Raw genomic sequence first — 21,765 nt, forward strand, 5'->3', positions numbered from 1 at the left:
TGACATTTGGACCAGCGATGTCAGACTCATGAGCATGCAGAGTCTGACAGCACAGTGGGTTGACAAGGATTTCGTACTGAGGAAAGCATTACTGCATGCTCAAGAATGTGCTGGTTCTCATACTGCTGCTGCCATTTGAGAACATGTTTGAAACTTGTAAACATGAACACACTCCTAGCTCCATTCGAAACAACTGACTCGAGAAATAAGGTCATCAACTGAGTCTGCAGCAGACGTGATACCCTCTGTCATGGCATTGAAACGCCTGATCAACAAAATTGCCGACAGAGACCGTATGGTTAAAACTTGAAAAATACACTACTCGAGGCTGTGAACAAGTGATTCGGTGGCATTCTCTCTAAGCCTCTTTATGGTGTCGCCACCCTGCTCGATGCTAGGTACATGGGCCGCTACGTCGATGCAGATAAGAAACAGGGTTTATGTTAAATGTTAGACACAGCTGGACAAGATGGTAACGGACACAGTGACAGTGCGCACCGAGTAAGAGGACCCACGACAGAAGAGGCCACGGACAGACAGAGCTGAAACTTCACTGCTTGACATGCATGATGAAATCCTGGTTGAGAATAAAACGACTGAACAAATGAACAACAAAACAACACAGCAAGTGAAAGAAATAGGTTTTGATTATGTTTTACTGGTAATGTTGACATACGTAAAATGCCACTTTTTGGTCAGTGTGTGTTTCAACTATTTAACTGTACTAGAATGCTTAAAAAGGCCACTACAAATTTTAAATAAATAAATATCTGGATTTTGACAAGGAAAATATTGGATATCAGCCAAATATTGGATATCGGCCAAAAATGTCATATCGGTGCATCCCTATTGATGACCTCACAAAATGCATTTCTATGTAAATGGACAATAAAGTTATCATATGGTACAAGCGTACGAGTCTGGATGCAGCACATCCCTATTGAGTGAGATGAGAGGGGATGGAGAGAATGGAGATTCATAAGATCTGACAATTATGTGCTACATTATTGACTTAGACTTAGACATGAAGACCCTCTTCTCCCTCTCACCATTCATCACTTCATTTACTCAGTCTTGCTCAAGCATCATCATCAGAACCTTTTTGACCATTTTTATTTATTTAACTAGGCAAGTCAGTTAAGAACAAATTCTTATTTATAACGACGGCCAAGGAACAGTGGGTTAACTGCCTTGTTCAGGGGCAGAACGATTTTTACCTTGTCAGCTCTGGGATTCGATCAAGCAACCTTTCAGTTACTGGTCCGATGCTCTAACCACTAGGCTACCTTCCGCCCCTAGGCTACCTGCCGCCCCTAGGCTACCTGCCGCCCCTAGGCTACCTGCCGCCCCTAGGCTACCTGCCATCCCAAGGCTACCTTCCGCCCCTAGGCTACCTGCCGCCCCTAGGCTACCTGCCGCCCCAAGGCTACCTGCCGCCCCTAGGCTACCTGCCGCCCCTAGGCTACCTGCCATCCCAAGGCTACCTGCCGTCCCAAGGCTACCTGCCGTCCCAAGGCTACCTGCCGTCCCAAGGCTACCTGCCGCCCCTAGGCTACCTGCCGCCCCTAGGCTACCTGCCATCCCAAGGCTACCTTCCGCCCCTAGGCTACCTGCCGCCCCTAGGCTACCTGCCGCCCCTATCTAATTGGAAATCTATTTCCAATATCATATTGTATGTTATAAACACATCTCTGGAAGGTATGTAGAAATCAAATCAATGTTTATTTGTCACGTGCGCCGAATACAACAGGTGTAGTAGACCTTCCAGTGAAAAGCTTTCTTACAGGCTCTAACCAATAGTGCAAAAAAAGGTATTATAGGTGTAAGTAAAGAAATAAAACAACAGTAAAAAGACAGGCTATATATAGTAGTGAGGCTATAAAAGTAGCGAGGCTATATACAGTAGTGAGGCTATAAAAGTAGCGAGGCTACATACGGACACTGGTTAGTCAGGCTGATTGAGGTAGTATGTACATGTAGATATGGTTAAAGTTACTATGCATATATGATGAACAGAAAGTAGCTACTTCAAGGTATTGGAGTGGCCATCACAAAGCCCTGACCTCAATCCTATAGAACATTTGTGGGCAGAACTGAAAAAGCTTGTGCGAACAAGGCCTACAAACATGACTCAGTTACACCAGCTCTGTCAGGAGGAATGGGACAAAATTCACCCAACTTATTGTGGGAAGCTTGTGGAAGGCTATGAGAAACATTTGACCCAAGTTAAACAATTTAAAGGCAATGCTACCAAATACTAATTGAGTGTATGTAAACTTCTGACCCACTGGGAATGTGATGAAAGAAATAAAAGCTGAAATAAATCACTCTCTACTCTTATTCTGGCATTTCACATTCTTAAAATAAAGCGGTGATCCTAACTGATCTAAGACAGGGAATTTTTACTAGGATTAAATGTCAGGAATTGTGAGTTTAAATGTATTTGGCTAAGGTATGTAAACTTCTGACTTCAACTAAGTACATTTTAGAAATTCCATTTACTTGTGATACTTAAATATATTTAAAACCAAATACTCAACTCGTATTTTACTCGGCGACTTTCAATTCAAGTAATTTTCTATTAAGATATATTTACTTTTACTCAAATATGACAATTTAGTACTTTTTCCACCAATGCTGCTTGACCTGGGCTGGAGCACACCGGTAGTGTGTTCCAGCACCTTAAATGATCTACTACTTGAGTTCCTGCACCTCTTATAGAATATTAGCTTAAAGGTTCCTGCACCAAATACCCAAGATTCAGACTCCTAATTATCCTTACACCTATGAAGACTAGCCACTTCCATAACACTCAAAAGTTGGTTTCTCCTTCAACCGATTGTATGATAGAACCCCTACACTACTGGGGTGCTAATTATTTCTCTAAATCAAGAGAAGGCCAAGTGTTTACTATATAAAAATGCTTTTATTTGTCAAAAATATGTAATTTTTTGTTGTTGAACAAAATAGGTAAAAAGTCCAATTATATAGAATATCTAATTAAATACAAATAAGTGTACCAGATAACATAATACAACAAATACAAATCTAAAAGTAATTAAAAAGTTCAATTAAATAACCCAAAATACAATTGCACTGCATTCACAGTGGGAAAGTGTCCAGGCATTTTCTATTGTTTATCCCACTCTGAAGGTTGTAATACCATGCTGTTCTTTCCTTGTATTTCTGCCTGATTGGAACCTGCTTTCTGAACACAAATTCAGAAAGCAGATGCACACGAGTGGCTTCAAGACACCCCGTGGTACAATGCCTGTGTCCCTCCTGATAAAACAATAATCCTGGTGATGACAGAGGGAGCAAGGGGAGAATACAGTACAAGGCCATTAATCGTCCTACCCCTTGGCTCTGGACTTCCTCTAGCTGATTGTTCGGTCTCTGACGTACAGTAGGAGAAAAGAACAGCGCTATTTGGTCTATTGTACTACATCTGCCTTGGGGAGGGCCATATAGGTAGGTAGGTCATAATCTGCATCCCAAATGGCACCCTATTCCCTATATAGTCCACTCCTTTTGACCAGAGCCCAAAATACAATTACTGTATAGACTAGAGGAGGGAAAATGCATCATTACTCACAACCCACAGGGGGAGGCAATTATTCAGTCCTGCTTTTTGTAGTCATGTCAAGGACAGTGGGTGGAGGGCATCAATTACGCCAGTGTGTGTGTTTGAGTGTGTGTGTGTGTGTCAGAGCACATCTGCTCGCCGCGGTGACGCAGAGATTTAGGCTCCGTGGAAGCCACCGTTCACACTGCCCACTGAAACTGACCGTTTCCATTGATGATGCATTCCTGAATCCAGCAGCACAGTGGGATGTGTGAGTTACACACCGTTTGCGTCCCAAATGGGTCAAAAGTAGTACACTATGTAGGGAATAGGGTGCCATTTCAAATAAAATCAAAGTTTATTTGTCACTTGCGCAGAATACAACAGGTGTAGGTAGACCTTACAGTGAAATGCTAACTAACAGGCTCTAACCAATAGTGCAGGGAAAAAGGTGTGTGTGTGTGTGTGTGTGTGTGTGTGTAAGTAAAGAAATAAAACAGTAAAAAGACATTTGAAAATAAGAGTAGCAAGGCTTTATACAGACACCGGTTAGTCAGGCTTATTGAGGTAGTATGTACATGTAGGTATGGTTAAGGTGACTATGCATATATGATGAACAGAGAGTAGCAGTAACGTTAAAAGAGGGGTTGGCAGGTGGTGGGACACAATGCAGATAGCTCAGTTGGCCAATGTGCGGGAGCACTGGTTAGTCAGGCCATTTAAGTAGTATGTACATGAATGTATAGTTAAAGTGACTATGCATATAAGATAAACAGAAAGTAGCAGGGGGATGTTACCTGTTCAGGAGTCTTATGGCTTGGGGGTAAAAACTGTTGAGAAGCCTTTTTGTCCTAGACTTGGCACTCCGGTACACCGCTTGCCATGCGGTAGTAGAGGGAACAGTCCATGACTAGGGTCTTTGACAATTTTTAGGACCTTCCTCTGTCACCGCCTGGTGTAGAGGTCCTGGATGGTAGGCAGCTTTGCCCCAGTGATGTACTGGGCCGTACGCACGCGGGACCCATCTACAGATACCAAACTGTGCTGATCTGCTACGGTGCTTGGGGATTGTGTCCACAACGTTTCAATGTCTTATAAAATGGGTATGGTCTATCGCAATCCTACAAGACATGTGAACTCCCAGACAATAGCTACATTTACCTCAAAGAGCTAAGAGAAAAGGTTGCATTTTTTCAGTGAGTCATTACATGCACTAGTGAATGAAAACAACAACATACCAACTCACAACAGGTGTCATGTGACTTATGTCTACTAAAGACAGGGAATCAGACAGTCCCATAAAGAAAGCCTACACTCGGAGTGAAGTTTTCCCCAGGTACGAACTCCAGATCCACGTCCACGGGAAATTTCTACCTACTCCCCTAAGGACTGTTAGGTTCTTATTTTTCAGAGTAAATAACTCACAGGCACTAGAGAAGCCACGTTTATTCATTCCCCAAAGGTTCTGTACAGCTGAAAACAGACAACTCAACATTTGTCCCACTCAGATATATTTATCCTACTTAAGACACTCCTCCTTCTTACAGTGTATGGCTCCACAGGAAAGAAGGTAACCAGATACTAACCCTGATTACTCCCTTAAGGGGAACTGACCTCACCCCTCACCTCCTACCTCAACCCCTCCACCAATATCCATCTGTCTTAACCTATATCAACACATCGCTCTCCTCTCCTCCCAACACATTCCAAAGCCTTCTTCAGAGAACCATTAACTTTCTCCTTTGATTCTTCTCTATCATTTATTTCATATCTCAATGTTCAAAATGTCGAACCCAACAGTACCAACATTATAGGAGCATATCGAATTGAGCGTCAAATGAAAGCTACTTCAGCTATATTTTGGGAAAATGGAGGCATAGGAAATGATTGAAAAATGTATCTATCTTAAAAACGAGTTAACTAATGCTTTGATTTCTGGTCAAACATATGGAAAAGGGGTCTTAGAAAATGTCTACCAGAAAAAGTCTTCAAAAAAGGTATTAGAAATATATCTAAATACAATCATGTTGAAGTGAAGACCCCTGCTAACTAATATCAACAGATATTTAGTTTTGGATAGATTATTTTCCTTCTGTAACAAACATTGCCTTGTGCCTTGTAATTACGTTACCAAAAAAATGTATATCTTTAAGATATCTTCACATTTCTCTGCAGCATGAGCAGGGAGGATAATGAAAGTTACACAAGTAACAATTAAGAAGGTAGACCAGCTTGGACGCTATACCATATACCAGAGTATTTGGAAACATTATGAGATGAAGAACACAATGTGCTTTATCTCACCTGTCACATTATTATGAAGCTTATGGTAGTCAACCAGTCACGCGTCACATGGTGCTGGTTTACAAGCATACAATGACGAGAGACCAGAGCCTTGTGAGTCACTTACTGTTGTGCAGCATGCACCAGGTGATTACAGTATGGAATTCACAACTAAATGTTTGCCAGCTAGATATCTTATAACTATTCAATTAACTGTCTAAAATGTGCTAAATGCTCCAAGTTGTGTATTTGGTTTGCTAATTTAGTAGCTAGTTAGCTATCTAGCTGAGTTGTTAGCTTCTTCCTTAAATCAAGCTTTCGCCTGGTAACAGCAGAGGATCCCCTCCTGGATCAAGAGCCTTGCTGGCTAATATTTGTTTCATGCGTGAGGTAAACTGTGAGTAGTATTTTTGAGTTATTTGTATACTTGTGTAGTTTAGGTCAGAAACTGTACTACATTTTGGCAATGCACTTCTTTGCATTCTCTTTGGGATTTTACATGTACTTAGTATTAGCATTGCTAACCTTCGGATTACAGAGTATAAGTGGGGTTTGAAGGCAGTGCTCCTTGTGTTCAGTGTCGGTATTACCGAATATCCCGGTATGACACAGGGTCGGTATGAAGGTATATATCATTTTTTTATTTATTATTAAATTATTAAAACTCAGAATTCTGTTACCCATTCAGTAACATAATTACTGAAAAAAATATATATAATGGAATACTGCAATTCAATTGGCTACAATGGGAAATCAGAGTACAGAAATCAAGTTCAGCTAATCTCTCTCTCACCCATGAGCCCCCTCTTTCCATTTACTATAACCAGCATCTGCACCTACTGAGCACTGACCGACAAAGAACATCCATAGAAGTTAAAAAGTAGTTTAAATTTGGTCAGTCCGCCACGGCCTATTTGGTCTGGATTGGCCTTGATTTAGCCCAAACGTAGACGTCCATGATTGGTGACAGACCAAATTGGAACCAATCATAGACAACAATGTCTCACAAGTTTGGACAGCACATTCCAGTGAAGCACAGTAGCGTACGGTACAGTAAAAGTAGTGAATAATGTATAATGTACTGTATTGTACTCTACTGTATTGTACTCTGCTGTACTGTGATGTCTAAACTTGTGAAACATAGATGTTTTTTCTGCAGACATCTTTGAATCTTAATTTGAAGCCTACCGTGCCTTCAGAAAGTATTTATACCCCTTGATTTAAAAGAAAAATCTAAATTGATTAAATTGATTTGTTTATCTCCCCCATCTACACACAATAAACCATAATAAAGTGAAAACAATATTTTAGATATTTTTCCAAATGTATTGCAAATTAAATACAGAAATCTCTAATGTATATACATATTCACACCTCTGAGTCAAAACTTTGCAGAAACACCTTTGGCAGTGATAACAGCTGAGTCTTTCTGGGTAAGTCTCTAAGATCATTCCACACCTGGGTAGTGCAACATTTGCCCATTATTCTTTTCAAAATTATTCAATCTCTGTCAAATTGGTTGTAGATCTTCGCTAGATAACCACTCAGGGTCTTGCCATAGATGTTCAAGTAGATTTAAGTCAAAACTGTTACTTGACCACTCATTCACTGACTTCTTGGCAAGCAATAGTGTAGATTTGGCCTTAACGATAACAAACATACTCATAACATGATGCAGCCTCCACTATGCTTGAAAATATGGAGTGGTACTCAGTAATCAAATCAAATGCTATTTGTCACGTGCCGAATACAACAGGTAGACCTTACAGTGAAATACTTACTTACACGCCCTTAACCAATAATGAAGTTAAGAAAACACTTTTTAAAAGTAAGAGATAAAAGTAACAAATCATTAAAGAGCAGCAGTAAAATAACAATAGTGAATCTATATAGGGGGTACCGGAACAGAGTCAATGTGCGGGGGCACCGGTGTCAAGGTAATATGTACATGTAGGTAGAGTTATTAAAGTGACTATACATAGATTATAGCAGAGAGTAGCAGCAGCGTAGAAGGGGGGGGGGGTGGTGCAAAAGGTCTGGATAGCCATTTGATTAGCTGTTCAGGAGTCATATGGCTTGGGGGTAGAAGCTGTTTAGAAGCCTCTTGGACCGAGACTTGGCGCTCCAGTACCGCTTGCCATGCGGTAGCAGAGAGAACAGTCTATGACTAGGGTGGCTGGAGTCTGACATTTGTTATGGCCATCCTCTGCCACCACCTGCTGTAGAGGACCTGGATGGCAGGAAGCTTGGCCTCGGTGATGTACTTGGCCATAGGCACTACCCTCTGTAGTGCCTTGCGGTCGGAGGACAAGCAAGTTGCCATACCAGGCAGTGATGCAACCCGTCAGGATGCTCTCGATGGTGCAGCTGTAAAATCTTTCGAGAATCTGAGGACCCATGCCAAATCTTGAGTCTCCTGAGGGGGAATACGTTTTGTCGTGCCCTCTTCATGACTGTCATGGTGTGCTTGAACCATGTTAGATTGTTGGTGATGTAGACTCCAAGGAACTTGAAGCACTCAACCTGTTCCTCTACAGCTTCCCTTTGTAGACTGTAATGGTTTGCAAGCCCTGCCACATCTGACAAGCGTCAGAGTCTGTGTCGTACAATCTGATCTTAGTCCTGTATTGACACTTTGCCTGTTTGATGGTTCGTCGGAGGGCATAGGGGGATTTCTTATAAGCTTCCGGGTTAGAGTCCCGCTCCTTGAAAGCGGCAGCTCTACCCTTTAGCTAATGTGTTGTATTGGATTTGCCCCAAGGTAACACTTTGTATTCAGGACAAAAAGCTTAATTGATTTGCCACAATTTATGCAGTATTAATTTAGTGCCTTGTTGAACACAGGATGCATGTTTTTGGAATATTTTTATTCTGTACAGACTTCCTAATTTTCACTCTGTCAATCAGGTTAGTATTGTGGAGCAACTACAATGTTGTTGAGTCATCCTCAGTTTTTTTCTATCACAGCCATTAAACTCTGTAACTGTTTTAAAGTCACCATTGGCCTCATGGTGAAATCCCTGAGAGGTTTCCTTCCTTCAAATGTGTTAAGAAGGATGCATGTATCTTAGTAGTGACTGTAAGGAGTGCATAACCGGTGCCAGGGAAGTCAGACGCAGGAGAGCAGAACTAAGTAATAGCCAAAGCAGTTTAATAGCAAAACCAACAGCATAAAGAGTAACCAGAACTCATACAAAATCCATCGTGCACCAGTCAACATGTGCAAAAGCACTTACAATAAACAATCCCACACAAAGACATGGGGGGAACATAAATACACATCAAGTAATTGAGGGAATTGAAACCAGGTGTGAGGAAAAACAAGACAAAACAGATGGAAAATGAAAAATGGATCGATGGCTAGAAGACCGGCGAAGCCGACTGAACAAGGAGAGGAGCCGACTTCGGCGGAAGTCTTGACAGTACCCCCGCCCCGCCCTGCCCTGACGCGCGGCTCCAGCAGCGCGCCAACCTCGGGGACACCCCGGAAGGCGAGGCGCAGGGCGATCCGGACGGAGACGGTGGAACTCCCGCAGCATTGAAGGGTCCAACACGTTCTCCACCGGAACCCAGCCCCTCTCCTTCGAACCGTACCCTCCCACTCCACGAGGTACTGAAGGCCTCTCGCCCGACGCCTCGAATTCAGTATGGAGCGAACTGAGTATGCCGTGGCCCCCTCGATGTCCAGAGGGGGCGGGAAGGAACCTCCCGCACCTCAGAATCCTGGAACGGGCCAACCACCACCGGCCTGAGGAGAGACACATGGAACGAGGGGTTAATATGGTAATCAGGGAGAAGCTGTAACAAACCTCGTTCCCTCTCCTCAGGACTTTAAATGGCCCCACAAACTGCAGACCCAGCTTCCGGGCAGGGCAGGCGGAGGGGCAGGTTCTGGGTAGAGATCCAGACCCGGTCCCCCGGTGCGAACACCGAGGCCTCATTGCGGTGATGGTCTGCGCTGGCTTTCTGGCGCAGCACGGCCCGCTGGAGGTGAACATGGGCGGCGTCCCATGTCTCCTCCGCACGCCTGAACCAGTCGTCCGCTGCAGGAGCCTCGGCATCAGAGTCAGACCAAGGCGCCAGAACCGGCTGGTACCCCAGTACGCACTGGAAGGGGGAGAGGTTAGTGGAGGAGTGGCGGAGCGAGTTCTGAGTCATCTCGGCCCAGGGCACGAACGCTGCCCATTTCCCACACCGATCCTGTCAATACGATATCAGAAACCTGCCCACATCCTGGTTCACTCTCTCCACCTGCCCATTACTCTCGGGATGAAACCAAGATGTAAGGCCGATCGAGACCCCCAGACAATCCATGAACGCCTTCCAGACCTTCGAAGTGAACTGGGGACCTCGATCAGACACTATATCCTCAGGCACCCTGTAGTTCCGGAAGAAGTGCGTAAACAAGGCCTCCGCAATCTGTAGGGCCATAGGGAGATCGGGCAGAGGGCGGGGACTGCAGGACTTAGAGAACTGACCAGGATGGTGTTACTCTGTGGGGGGGGGACCAAGGCCGCTGTGGAACGGGTAAGGGGTGTAGCTTCCCTCTGGGCAGGTTCCTAGGAGCCTTGCACTGGGCGCACACCGAGCAGGTGGAAACATAAACCCTCACGTCCTTGGCCAAGGTAGGCCACCAGTACTTCCCAACCATACAGTGCACCGTCTGACCAATCCCAGGATGACCACAGGAGGGTGACATGTGGGCCCAATAGATCACGGACACGCCCATCGGGGCACTGGAGGGGAGTGGGCTCTGCACGTAACGCCTGCTCAATATCCGCGTCCAGCTCCCACACTACCCGGCGCCACCAGGCAGGAGGCCAGGAGTGGGATCCATGGGCCGCTCCTCTGTGTCATACAGTCGGGGACAGTGAGTCTGCCTTCACGTTTTGGAAACCTGGTGTGAAGGGGAAAAAAAAAAAAAAAACAGGTGAAAAACATGCCCCACCTCGCCTGGCGAGAGTTCAGTCTCCTTGCTGCCCGGATGTACTCCAGATTGCAGTGGTCAGTCCAGATGAAAAAACGGTATTTAACCCCCTCAAGCCAATGTCTCCACGCCATCAGAGCCTTGACGACAGCCAACAGCTCCCGGTCCCCCGCTTCTAAGTTTCACTCCACCAGGCTGAGCTTCGGTGGCGTACCCGACCGCTGAGAGAGCACGCGTCGACCTCCACTGTGAACGCAAAAGAGGGATCCGGATGGTCCAGCATGGGAGCCGAGGTAAAGAGAGCCCTCAGGTGACCAAAAGCCCTGTCCGCCTCAGCTGACCACTGCAAAAGTACTGGGCCCCCCCTTCAGCAATGAGGTAATGGGAGCCGCTACCTCACCAAAACCCTGAATAAACCTCCAGTAGTAATTGGCAAACCATAGGAACCGCTGGACTTACTTTACTATGGTGGGAGTTGTCCAATTACGCACGGCTGAGATGCGGTCACTCCATCTCCACGTGAGGTGGAAATGCGGTACCCTAGGAAGGAGACGGACTGTTGGAAGAACAGGCATTTCTCAGCCTTGGTGTACAGGTCATGCTCCAACAGTCGACCTAGCACCTTGCACACCAGGGACACATGCTCGGGGCGTGTAGGGGGAGTATATTAGAATGTCATCAATATACACCACTACACCCTGCCCGTGCACATCCCTGAAAATCTTGTCTACAAAGGCTTGGAAAACTGATGGAGCATGACGAGGTACTCATAATGCTCTGAGGTCGTACTGAATGCAGTCTTCCACTCGTCTCCCTCCCGGATACGCACCAGATTGTAAGCACTCCTGAGATCAAGTTTGATGAAGAAGCGTGCTCCGTGCATTGACTCAATTGCCGTGGCAATAAAAGGTAGCGAGTAACTGTACTCGATAGTCAATACATGGGCGCAGACCTCCATCCTTCTTCACAAAAAATAAACTCGAGGAGGCAGGTGAAGTGGAGGACCGAATGTATTCGGAGGGATTCGGAGACATATGTTTCCACAGCCACCGTCTCCGCCTGTGACAGGGGATACATGTGACTCCTGGGAAGTTCGGCGTCTACCAGGAGATTGTTCGCAAAATCCCTCCATCGATGGGGTGGTAATTGAGTCGCCTTCTTTTTGGAGAAGGCGAGAGCCAAATCGGAATATTTGGGGGGAATGCACACGGTGGAGACCTGGTCTGGACTTTCCACCGTAGAAGCACCAACGGAAACCCCTAAACACCTCGCTGAGCACTCTCGCGAACACCCTGTGAGAGCCCTCCGTTGCCATGAAACAGTGGGGTCATGACAAACTAACCAGGGTAGGCCTAGCACCATGGGAAACACAGGAGAGTCAATGAGAAAGAGACCGATTCTCTCCGTGTGACCCCCTGCGTCACCATGCCCAGAGTGGTGGCCTCCCTAGTCAACCCTGACCCTAATGGTCGACTATCTCAAGGTGTGAACTGGGAAGGGAATATCCACAGGAACGATAGGGATCCGTAAACTATGGGGATAGAACCAACAGACCCCGATCTGGACGTCTGCGGGTAGCCAGCAGGTTATCCAGCCGACTGAACAGGTCCACCAGCTGGTCGAATGTGAGGGTGGTGTCCCAGCAAACTAACTCTCAACGGACTTCCTCGCGCAAACCACAGCGATAGTGGTCGAACAGGGCCCTGTCGTTCCATCCCACACCGACGGCCAGGGTCCGAAAGTCCAAAGCGAACTCCTGTGCGCTTCTTGTCCCCTGCCGCAGATGGAAAAGACATTAACCCGCCACTCTACCCTCGGGTGGGTGGTCGAAGACTGCCCGGAAACAACGGGTGAACTCCTCAAAGTGGTCCATCACCGCATCTCCTTCCACCCACACGCCGTTGGCCCACTCCAGGGCTTTCCCCGAGAGGCATGAGACTAGGGCGGACACCGTTTCACGGCCCAAAGGAGCCAGGTGGACGGTTGCCAACATGTGCTCCAACTGCAGCAGGAAACCCTGGCAGCGGGCAGCTGTCCCGTCATACCCGGGGGAGGGCGAGGCGAATCACACTGGAACCGGGTGCAGGGGTAGTGAGTAGTGGAGGCCCCTGTTGTGCTGTTGGAGGTACTGAAGGCACTCTCAGTCTCTCCCAGCGGTCCATAGGTTGGACGACGCGGTCCATGGCGGCGCTGAGATGGTGGAGCATTGCTGTATGTTCCTGGACAAGCTCCTCGACCCCCATACCAGGGGCACCTGCTCCTGCTGACTCCATATTCGGGTGTGGGATTCTGTAAGGGGTGCGTAACTGGTGGCAGGGAAGTCAGATGCAGGAGAGCAGAACTAAGTAATAGCCAAAGCAGTTTAATTGCAAAACCAACGGCATAAAGAGTAACAAGACATGGGTACAAAACCCGTTGCGCACCTGTCAACATGTGCACAAGCACTTACAATAAACAATCCCACACATGGGGGGGACAGATGGTTAAATATTTGAGTGAATTGAAAACAGGTGTGGGGAAAAACAAAACAAAACACATGGAAAATGGATCGATGATGGCCAGAAGACCGGTGACGCGGTCGGAGAGGATCCGACTTCGGCGGAAGTCGTGACAGTGACTGGGTGTATTGATACACCATCCAAAGTGTAATTAATAACTTCATCATGCTCAAAGGGGAATTCAATGTCGGCTTTTTTTCATTTTTACCAATCTACCAATAGGTGACATTCTTTTCGAGACATTGGAAAACCTCCCTGATCTTTGAGGTTGAATCTGTGTTTGAAATTCACTGCTTGACTGAGGGACCTTACAGATAATTGTAGGTGCGGTGTACAGAGATGACAAAAATCATGTTAAACACCGTTATTGCACACAGAGGGAGTCCATTTAGGCTTGCCATAACAAAGGTGTTGAATACATTTCAGATTCTTCATTTTTCATTCATTTGTAAATATTTTGAAATAAGAATTACACTTTGACATTATGGGGTACTGTGAGTAGGCCAGTGACAAAAAAATAATACTTATGTAAATTAGATATTTCTGTATTTAATTTTCAATAAATTAGCAAAAATGTCTAAAAGTAGGTTTTCACTTTGTTATTATGCGTTGTTTTGTGTAGATAAGTGAGAAAAACAAAACAATTGAATACATTTTTAATTCAGGCTGTAACACAACAAAATGTGGGGGGAAAAAAATCAAGGGGTATGAATACTTGCTGAAACCAATGTCTACGCTCCGAATTAAGATTCAAAGATGCCTGCAGAAAGAATGTATATGTTTCACAAGTTTGGACATCACAGTACAGAACAGCACAGTAGAGTTAAATACAATTCAATCATTTTAAATCCCGGATGTAAACCAACAAAATGTTTAAAAAGTCAAGGAGTGTGAACACTTTCTGAAAGTAATGTATTTAACAAAACTGAGGGAGATTTGACTGTAATTCTGTTAACAGTCTTTGCATCTACACAGTTCTTCCATTATTTGTTTTTGTGAAATGATCTGCGTAAATAGTTCAAAGTAGTCCTTGGGCATAGAGTTCTATGGTTTAGTCACGTTTATTGTATGGAGGAGACCAAGGCGCAACGTGATATGCATACATTCTTATTTAATTAAGAAAGAACATTGAAAAAACTAACAAAATAACCAAACAAACCGTGAAGCTAAATATGAAAAGTGCAGACAGGCAACTAAACATAGAATAAGATCCCACAAATACCCTGTGGAAAAATGGCTACCTAAATATGGTCCCCAATCAGAGACAACGATAGACAGCTGCCTCTGACTGGGAACCAATTCAGGCCACCATAGACCTACATATACCTAGACTTACAAAAACCCCTAGATATACAAAATAACCTAGACAATACAAAAACTAACATACCCACCCTGACTCTGACCAAAATAATAAAGAAAACTAAGGAAACTAAGGTCATGGCATGACAAGTTTTTATAAACTTTGAAATAAAATGGTTTTGGTTTGACGTAAAGAACCAGTCAAAAGACTGGACACATCTACTCATTCATGGGTTTTTAAAAACATTTTTTGTTGAATAATTGTGAAGACATCAAAACGATGAAATCATGTAGTAAAAAAAACAAAAGTGTTAAACAAAATCAAAATATATTTCAGATTTTAGATTCTTCAAAGTAGCCACCCTTTGCTTTGATGACAGCTTTTCACACTCTTGGCAATCTCAACTAGCTTCCCCTGGAATGCTTTTTCAACAGTCTTGAAGGAGTTCCCACATATGCTGAGTACCTTTGGCTTCTTTTGCTTCACTCTGCTGTCCAACTCATCCCAAACCATCTCAAAAGGTTGGGTGATTGTGGAGGCCAGCTCAACTGATGCAGCAGTCCATCACTCTACTTCTTGGTCAAATAGCCCTTACACAGTCTGGAAGTGTGTTTCAGGTCATTGTCCTGTTGAAAAACAAATGGTAGTCCTACTAAGCGCAAACCAGATGGGATGGCATATCACTGCAGAATGCTGTGGTAGCCATGCTGGGTAAGTGTGCCTTGAATTCTAAATAAATCACAGACAGTTTCAACGTAAAGCACCCCCACACCTCCATGCTTCACGGTGGGTACCACACATGCAGAGATCATCTGTTCACCTACTCCGCGTCTCACAAAGACACAGCGCTTGGAACCAAAAATCTCACATTTGGACTCATCAGACCAAAGGACAGATTTCCATTGGTTAAATGTCCATTGTTTTTGTTTCTTGGCACAAGCAAGTTTCTTATTATTATTTGTGTCCTTTAGTAGTGGTTTCTTTGCAGCAATTCGACCATGAAGGACTGATTCATGCAGTCTGCTCTGAACAGTTGATGTTGAGATGTCTGTTACTTGAACTCTGTAAAGCATTTATTTGGGCTAAGATTTCTGAGGCTGGTAACTAATGAACTTATCCTCTGCAGCAGAGGTAACTCTGGGTCTTCCTTTCCTGTGGCGGTCTTTATGAGAGCCAGTTTCATCATTGCGCTTGATAGTTCTTGCGACTGCACTTGAAGAAACTTTCAAAGTTATTAATATTTGATGTATTGACTGACCTTCATGTCTTAAAGTAATGATGGACTGTTGTTTCTCTTTTCTTATTTGAGCCAGTCTTGCCATGATATGGACTTGGTATTTTACCAAATAGGGCTATCTTCTGTATACCACCCCTACCTTGTCAACACTACTGATTGGCTCAAACACATTAAGAAGGAAAGAAATACCACAAATTAACAAGGTACACCTGTTAATTGAAATGGATTCCAGGTGACAACCTCATGAAGTTGGTTGAGAGAATGTCAAGAGTGTGCAAAGCTGTCATCAAGGCAAAGGGTGGTTAATTTTGAAGAATCTCAAATATATTTTGATTTGTTTAACACTTTTTTGGTTACTGCATTATTCCATGTGTTATTTCATAGTTTCTATGTCTTCACTATTATTCTATAATGTAGAAAATAGTGAAAATAAAGAAAAACCCTGGAATGATTCCTTTACTGTGGAATTGCCCTAGTTTTACATCACCAATACATGGATAGCCTAACCCGAACTAATGAGTCATCACAGACACCATCAATCCCACAATGCAAATCCTCATTGGGGGTTCACGTTTTTTCCCCTTGACATGGTAAAAAAAAAACTCAAGCATAGATTGCTAACTTTTGTAATTGGCACACAGAAACTAGAGCCCATGAGAACTTGGTCTAATAGAATTGCACCGATTGGCCTACAGGGGGCACTGTTATAAGCATTATCACATATCCACCGCCCCGTTTGACAGAGACTCGAAACGTTGTATTGTAACGGTTTTGACTTGAGGCTATTGTTTATAGGGGTGCCAGGTAGGTTGTGTCTACCAGAGAAAATATTGGTTTCTCCTTTTGGTTTGGGAGGGAATGAGTCCCATCTGGTCCGTCAAGTCTACACCAATACAAAGGACATATGTAAATGTCAGGATGGAAATACACTTTTCATAAACCCTTAAAACATTGGAAATAACTTCAAAAACAACTGTATTCTTTTGCATGGGTTGTATTACCAACATAAATGATCACACACACACATAATAATAACAACAATGAGTTCTGGTTCTTCCAGAAAAGTCCTGTACCTCGGGCCTAAAAAAAAAAAAGAGTCCAGCCCGGTAAAGAAGTTTAGGGAACTCAAGTGACCTTACTCACACAACGTTTGTCCGTTCATACAAGTGTAGTGTAAACCCAGTATCAATCATACAATCAAAATAACAATTATTTTCCCACACAACTATAAAGCGCATCAAATCCTAATACGTCCTCACTTACAACTAACTACATAAACCATCACGGAATACATCACACCAAAACAAATAGGTTGTGGTCAGTCAGACAATCCAATCTGCCAGCAGATCTCCAGCGGAGAAAAGCCACAAAGAACAACGGACTCCAACGGAAGCAAAGAGTGCATGCGATCCTGGGTAAACTTGCCATTAGGCTACAAAAGCACACTTTTAAATGCAACAAAACAAACGGAAGAGAGAAGCTTCAGAACTGAGGGTTGAACACATCCTCATTCACGTCTCCATCACAACCGCACTTTTGCACATCTGATGCTGGCTATTTAATTGGGAATTAAAGGGGAAGCGCCCTATTGGAAGGTGAAGCGCCCTATTGGAAGGAGAAGCACAGACTGTTCAGACAAATTCAGGGCCGTCACAGTATGTACATGTCTTTACTCATGCTAAACAAATGTGCCTTCTTTTTTGAAAACCTTTCCCAATAACACATTCCGTATGTAGGCCCTTGGTATACATCTCTTAATTTAGTTTGAGAAAGGATAAGGGATTGGTTTAGAGATGACTGAGAAATGTGTAAGTCAGGTAAGTTTTGATAAAATCAAATCTGATTTTATGTGTCCATTTAAACCCTTTGAAAAACCACTTCACAATGGCCTATGAACTTGAAACGGTTTAGGGTATCAAAGACATTACACCACGGTGAACCATGTTAACTTTGGCATTGATATCTTTAAAAAAGAAGGCCAATATTAACGATTCACTTTTTGGACTATGTAACGCTAATGCTTAAAATAATCATAACAAATCTGACTAAAGTTAGATTCACTCTAAACTTGGTTTTTGGACTAATCACAATAATAGTCATAGATGTATTTTATATAGCGCTTGTCATTACAAAGAGAATCTCAAAGACGCTGTAAAAAAGAATGAATGTAGAGATTTGGCAGGTCTTGGATGATGGGATTCCACAGCTTCAGATGATAAGGTGTTGTTCAGCCAGTCAGACAAATCAACAATCTGATTTTACATGTCCATTTAAACCACTGTAAATCCACTCCACAGCAGCCTATCAACTTGAAACTTGTCATCGCCATCATGGACATCACTGAGATTAACCACAACTCATTATTTGCATATGTAACGCTAATGCTCAAAATCATCATCTCCTCCTTTAGACTCATGATTGCACAAAGGAAGACAGTTCCTACATGATAGGCTTGTTTTGTTATCCAACTGATATGGTGTCCTTTCGGTCATCCTGTGAACCCCGTTCATTGCTGCTCGCAGCTATATTTATCTAATGTTTCATTTGATGCTTTCTCTAAGTAAACAAACAATGTTAGTTGTTGTTCAGCTTTGACTTCCCTGGCCTTTGTGTGACTAAACGAGAGACAATAATAACACCATGTGTATTGAGAGCATATGTATTGAATAGATACAGTATGTAACAGCAACATACAGGCCAGGATTGTGGATACCGGATGGAACTGGGTCAGACTGAAGAACATCTCAGCTGAGGATGTCCAAGGTTAGGAGGGTATGCCATTCTTCAGAGACAGAAACCCACACACTCAAATGGAAATTCACACATACATCGACACGGGTACATCCATCCACCCACCCACCCACACACGATATTGTGCACAGACCTACTAACACATTGTGACATGAAACCACACACTGACAACCTTATTGTATGTTGGCTAGGCTGTCTGTTATATACAGTAATGGTGTCAATGCAACCCAGCTAGGGCTCCACAGCAGATGAATGCATAACAAGCAGGCCTGTGAGCTCAAAGGGCAGGGGCAGCCAAGCACTAAATTAACTGCTTGTTTTAGCCTCTCGGAGGCTAACTTAAGGATCAGTGCTTACCCTCAACCAGAAGGGAGAGGACAGCTCTCACTATCTGCATCCGTAATGACACCCTTATTGTAAATAGTGCACTACTTTTCACCAGAGCCAAGCACTATGGGAATTAGGGTGCCATTTCGTGGGAACGCAGGTTTCAGGTTGGGAAGAACACCTGATCATTTGTCACTGTCTTACATCGTATCACACCCTGCACATTCCTCCCAATTACCACCCTCTATAGTAGGCGGCAAGGTGAGAATAAGCTGCATTGTATTCGCGATCTGCAGTATCCAACGGTTTCTGTGAATAAACTACTGTGTAACTGTGCTGATGACATCACTTTCACCTTTCACCAAATACATATGAATTAAAAAAGGAGACAGGATCCTAGAATGTTAACATCAACATAACACACCATACAGATGTATACTAGCCTATAATAAACATTGATAGCCTATCAGATGTACACAATGTGGCATATTGATGTTAATTATTGTGAGTAGCCAATTGTTAACCTAGAGTAGGATATTGTTGAATTTAAAGACAATATTTTGCCAATCAAAGATAAACATAGACAGGTGCAGGAGTATAATAAGGCCTGCTTTTTTTATGTGTCCATAAGATAATAACACTTAGCATTTTGCAGTCTGTATTGTCATACATTTTCACACATCACCTTGCTGACCAACAGGTGAGAACAATGGCATCACTAAGTCTAGGCATCACAGTGTCTGCAGCCAACACTCCGTATGCATGCTTGCTTTGCTTATATTGAGGCTCCAAAAAGTATACATCATGGGATATAATATTACATTAGTAAATATAAAACTCCCACCAGTCCAGACACTGAAGGTATGACTGCAAGCCGTCACTTTTTGGCAGCCTGACACACATCACATTTCTCCGGCTGATCTAAATCCCCCCCCCCAATCCGCTCTCGTGACTCACTCTCACCCATATTCATTCATTGCCATGGTTTTGACCAAGGCCACTCCTCCTTGCACCGTCAGAGGCATCCAAACACTTGTTCACAATTACCTATATTAGCCTGTATATTACCGCTGCATCATGCATCCTGAAATTGACCATGTTGTGCCTGATATGTCGCATTTACACCGATTGCCAGGTCTCTTTATGCATTTTGCATGAATGGGATTATATTTCTATGGCTACAACTACATTGACGTTTAAATCAGGGTGTAATCTACGCAATCCTTTTTTCTCAGATCGAACCTCGTGAATTCAATTGCTGCAGTGCAGCTATCCGTCCATTGAAACACATTATCAATGTCATGCATTAACATCAGTGATCAACATGCAGAACAGGTGGCGTTGATAAACGAATGTGGTGAGGGGATTTCGGTTCCCGCTATGTTGTCTCACCTTTATCAGAAAACAGGCTAATGAATACAAAAAAAATGGGTCATAACTGTCCACATGGATAGGCTATAACGAGGTAAACAAACGTATAGATAGGCCTATCATGCAAGGTAGCCTCTGTCTACCTATTTCTCAACAAGGACAAAGTTTATTTCAATCTTGAATCTGGGCATTCTTAATTTTGGTCAATGCTACTTGCGATCATATGGCAAAGGTAGACTATAATAACTCAAAAGGAGAAGTTGAATTGATAATCGATCACTTACACGAGATCAATGGGCGCCGGATGACCGCCAGCTACAGACTCCAAACAGAGCGCTCTCCCAGACACACAACGTGGGAGGATGCGTTCAGATACGTGTACAAGGGTAAACTTCCTCCAGATATGTCTCTCAGATACTTTGACTGCCTTGCCTTCGGGTTATTTTCCCTACGCAGCGGCTGCAGCAGGGACCGTAGAAGAGTCACGAGGTTTGGATTAGAGTGAGAGGGCGCAGACCCGCTGAGGTGAGACTTTACGTATAGTTGTTCTCCTTGTGTTGATGATTCTCCTGCCAATTTCAAAAAAATATCTGGGTAGCATAAAACTGGAAAGATAGCCAGGCGCACCTTGTTCTCGGTGTCTCTGTCATGCAACGCGGTGAGGTCCAGCTGCTGATTCCATCCTCTTGTCAGCACCTGGGCATGCTGTGAGATAGCCAATCAGAGAGCCTCAAGCCGACACCGGTACTCGAGGAGGCAGCGCGAGCCCTGCTCCCGCAGAATTAACTCGCGCGGGGTGTTCATTCATAACGCTACTGGCACTCTGTTGAGATGTGCGTGCAGATACAAAGGCATGGTAAACTAATTAGACATGCAGTATCTCTCTGTCTCTCTTGGTGCCCGCTGGATCAAAGAACTCAATTAAAACGAAATGAATATACAATTCTGCTGTGTTCATTGGACTTTGCTTAAGAAATCAGGGGGCGCAGTACATATTCTCCATTCAAATTCAAATTAAGCCTGTTCTTTAAAGACCCTCTTTCTTTCTAGTTTACCATTCTGCCATGCATGCAACCCCGAACAAACTGATGAGTAGGCTATAGAAAATTAGAAACTTTCATGTTATGCAAATGTGGGTAGATGTAATTTAGAAGTTCAACAAGTCAAGTCTGTTCAAGCCAACCCCCAATGATAAATCTTTACCAACCAAAACCTCGTAAATCCGGCTAAACATGAACATTCTACTATTTGGCCTCATCAAGTGGGGAGCAGAGTTAGTGTGTCAACATAGATTTTTCCCTCTGCTCTGAAAACATCACCATCTCAGCATAATCAATTGTTGTTCCTGCTGAATCAGGGCTTGGCACATAAACCCTCAGCAATGGATTGCGAAGCAGGGTGGGGGGTGAGCAGTGGCTGGGGGGTGAGCAGTGGCTGGGGTGGTGTGCAGAGATCTGGACAGAAGCCACAAAGGAGCCTAAAGGAGAAGGTGGAGGCTTTGTCTCT

At 43.9% G+C, this 21,765-nt stretch overlaps 1 protein-coding gene across 1 annotated transcript in view; it reads right to left on the reverse strand.

The window, feature by feature from the left end:
- myripb (myosin VIIA and Rab interacting protein b) overlaps positions 1-21,047 on the reverse strand; it is a 200,779-nt gene extending 179,732 nt beyond the window's left edge. The window contains exon 1 of the mRNA XM_052506155.1: positions 20,544-21,047. The gene's annotated coding sequence lies outside the window, so the exon portion shown is untranslated. The remainder of the gene's footprint in view (positions 1-20,543) is intronic.
- Positions 21,048-21,765: the final 718 nt, after the last annotated feature.

Source organism: Oncorhynchus keta, chromosome 4 (genome assembly GCF_023373465.1).
Source record: "Oncorhynchus keta strain PuntledgeMale-10-30-2019 chromosome 4, Oket_V2, whole genome shotgun sequence".
Taxonomy (NCBI): Eukaryota; Metazoa; Chordata; class Actinopteri; order Salmoniformes; family Salmonidae; genus Oncorhynchus; species Oncorhynchus keta.